Source organism: Arachis hypogaea, chromosome 19 (genome assembly GCF_003086295.3).
Source record: "Arachis hypogaea cultivar Tifrunner chromosome 19, arahy.Tifrunner.gnm2.J5K5, whole genome shotgun sequence".
Classification (NCBI taxonomy): Eukaryota; Viridiplantae; Streptophyta; class Magnoliopsida; order Fabales; family Fabaceae; genus Arachis; species Arachis hypogaea.
In genome coordinates, this window is record NC_092054.1 from 113,929,313 (window position 1) to 113,932,890 (window position 3,578).

The window sequence follows — 3,578 nt, forward strand, 5'->3', positions numbered from 1 at the left end:
TAGATCGTCATGTGCATAAAGCTCTAATTCTCGTCATTCGACAAGACCTAATACATGACAAACGCTCAGAGCGTGCAACTGAAGCATAGGCAGTCCATTCCTCAGGCTCTATAGGAAGAACTGCTCTGATACCATAATGTAACACCCTGACTACCAAAGGCAACGCTTCTGGCTGCGCAACTCTGATAGCTCGGATATTACGACGACATTTATACTATTTAATACTAAAATATGAGCCTGTTTGAAACTTTAAACCGCAATACCGCTCCCAAAAATACTTTTGCTATACAACGTACATCCATACATATCATACAACTTACAGAAACTCATAAAGAGTACATACATATATGTATACATACATATATATAAATATTATTACAAGCATAATCCAATACAATTCCTATCCCTCTTACAGAATATATCAAGATAAAGGCGAGGGTACAATAAACCATAACTAAAACAATATTGAGCATCACAACAACAACTAAATAAGCTCTTCGTAACTTCTGCGCCCATATCCTGAAAGGGGAAAAATGTAGGGGGGTGAGAACATCATCCTCGAAAGGGTTCTCAGTAGAGGGTTTTTGGGAATTACTGTAATAGGATACGTGAAGATAACCGCACCAGTGATTCATAACCGTCTTATGCCTCTTTTCAAAAACAACGGTTTACAATGAAAGTAAAGTCGGAAATCTTTTCGGAAAGAAGAACCGTTCAATTCTCAAAAACTCAAAAGCCTTTCAAAACGGTTTATCTATGCGGAACCAAAATAGCCTTTCATAATTTTATTCCAAACCAGAAACACAAAACCGAAATCAACCATCAGTTCATCTCTTTCCAACCACGGCCCTAGGCCCAAACAATCCAACCAACAACCAATCACCACAATCCAACAGAGTCCCAAATGCAAACACAGATAGGAAGTTCAAGCACAAACAAACAGTTATTACAAGTAGAACAGTTAGCAATTAATCACATAGGCAAACCAAGTATAATATGCACACCCAACCAATGTCACACAAATGCATATGATGCATGCCTGTCCCTAGTGGCTGATGATATCATCTGTCGGTTATAGAGCCAATCCGACAAGTCCTGGTAGCTAACCATTGGACTGTCCCTCTGTCGTGCATCCCCAACTCGAGTTATACTCATCATAAACTTGATCATAATCATGATCCATATCCATCACCCTCACTGCTGAATATTTATCCATCACCATCACTGGTGAATATTTATGGGGGCGAGCTCATCCGGGCCTTTCACACTGCCCGGCCACACTTACGACATTGGGTTAACAGAGCTTCGAGTCTCAACCTGGAGCACATGGTGGCTAGCCATTGCTACTACCTAGGGAAACCCTCATCTCCAATAGTGAAAGTGCAAAAATCACAATTATCAATAATTCAGCATATACATGCATTCATTCTCATCCATGGATCAACATCCATCTCAGCCATCCGGCTTACGGTACAGTCTAGAACCAGCCAATATTGATAATCACACACAGCCATTCCGGCTCACGGTTCAATCCAGAACCAGTCAATATTCATAATCATACATAGCCATTCCGGCTCATAATATAACAGCACCTCCACCATTCAAAATCATCAGATTTATGAAATCGGCATTTAAGCCATAAATTATTTTCTCAATTCATTTCACTTTGAAATCAAGTTTCGACTCTTTTCAGCCTTGGCTTTAAAGATCTCATTTCTCAAATCATCTCAGGCTCATAAGCCACTTTTACTCAAGGTAAATTCCCCTTTTAAAACAATGCCACTCTCGGCATCCTCTTTTCAAAACTTCCATAATCATGGCAAGTTAAAAGCCTCTTTGAGATATTCAAAATCACCCATCCAACAATGGGATTTTATAACAAAAGTTTCTCGGCAGAGTCCAAGTCTTTAGGGGAGAATAACATAACTCATTTCGCCAAATTCATTTAAAATCATTAAAATATTGGCTTTCCGATTTGAGTAATAAAATAGGATCTAAGCCAAACCGAGTCACATAATCATTTACTTCTTTCAAAGCCATTTCCTTTACTTAGGCAAAACCAACTTCAACCCCCATGATAAATTCTAAAGCGTTTCACTGTTCAAAATTGCCTTAGTCTTGCAAGAATTCAGAATTCAAAGAGTACTTAAAACCTTTCTCAAAACATTTCAAAATGAAACTTGTCAAGAGACATTCAGGTCCTTTCAAAATCATTAAAACTTCTTTAATTGAAACCCCCAAGTCAAATTCAAAGGCATAAACCCTTTTTTACATTCAAACAGCTTTAAAACACAAGTTTCATCTAAATAACTTCCTCATGAAAGAGATACAATGCCTTTCTTAAGAAGCAAGACTAAATCACAATTTCCTCTTTACTAACTCATTTCGAAAGCATGAATCATCCTTTTCGTGATAATTCAAATAAAATGGTAGAAGTCTTTAACTCATCATTTGCCAGACAACATTTCAATAAAGACTCGGATTTTTATAGAAATTTCGGCAGCACCTCCCCTAAAACTTGGACTTTTGCCACCCGGTTCGGGTCCCAACTAAACTGTTTCTCATTCCTTTTCAATTGCTCAAAACCAGAAAATCAATTCAAAAGCAAGCTAAATCCAACAGTCGCCTCAGTGGCGTATCTCAAGGAAACCATTTCAAAAAATCAACTCAATATCAACCGATTTAACTTATTTCTAAAGCTTTAAAGAATCGGTTCAGCAATAAATCATTTATCAAAACCAAATCAATTAAAGCAACCCAGGCTGAATTTTAAAAGTATTCTATCTTTCACATCATCGAAATAATTGACTCAATTCAAACCGATCCTCAACGGATTAAACTCATTTCAAATCTTTAAAGAGTCAACTTCAAACATTACATTTCACAAGTCGCACAATAATTCAGCCAAACCAACATCCATAGTCATTCGAGTCAATCAAATAATACATAAGGCAGATACAATGACCAAATACACAATATCTCACATCAGTACCCATATGTAATAATTCCAATAATAAACTGTAGTTTTTGGAAAGCGCCCCTACCTCAAAACACAACTCCATAACCCAAACGCCTCATGGAGTCCTTTCCGCCTCAAACCGAACTGATGGCAACCAAAACCTCAGCTCCAAGCCACTTTCGCAACAGTCTCAACAACTCTAATCGCAACATACAACAACAGAACTCAATCTTATAGCAATTAACGCCACAAACCTCAGCGTGAGATAACAGAATAATAACGAAAAAGCTTTCAAATCGAAACGCTTACCGAATCGAAGGAGGAACGGCTGAACCGGAACAATGGCGGTCTTCAAACCGGTTCAGCGGCAGCCCGGCAGCCACCTCAAGCAGCAGTGGAGACGAATTCCGACCATGACAACCGCGACTGCACGACAACGTCATAACCATAAAAACCTAAGAACAGAAAGAATGAGAACCGACTGCAAGGACCCTTACCGGCGGTGGTTTCAGCAGCCAAGGCGGTTTTCTCCGGCGGCTATACAGTGTACTACAACCACAGCGGCAGCGAGGTTTTCCGGCTGTCAGAACTCCGGCATCGCAACAGCAGGGACGTTTTC

General features: G+C 39.2%; 1 long non-coding RNA gene across 1 annotated transcript; it reads right to left on the bottom strand.

Annotated features, from left to right (window-relative positions):
• Positions 1–492: 492 nt before the first annotated feature.
• LOC112780113 (uncharacterized) lies at positions 493–3,355 on the bottom strand. The gene is made up of 3 exons (XR_003190990.2): positions 3,269–3,355; positions 3,045–3,158; positions 493–519 (listed from the first exon to the last, which is right to left on the bottom strand). It is a non-coding gene; the product is annotated as an uncharacterized lncRNA (long non-coding RNA).
• Positions 3,356–3,578: the final 223 nt, after the last annotated feature.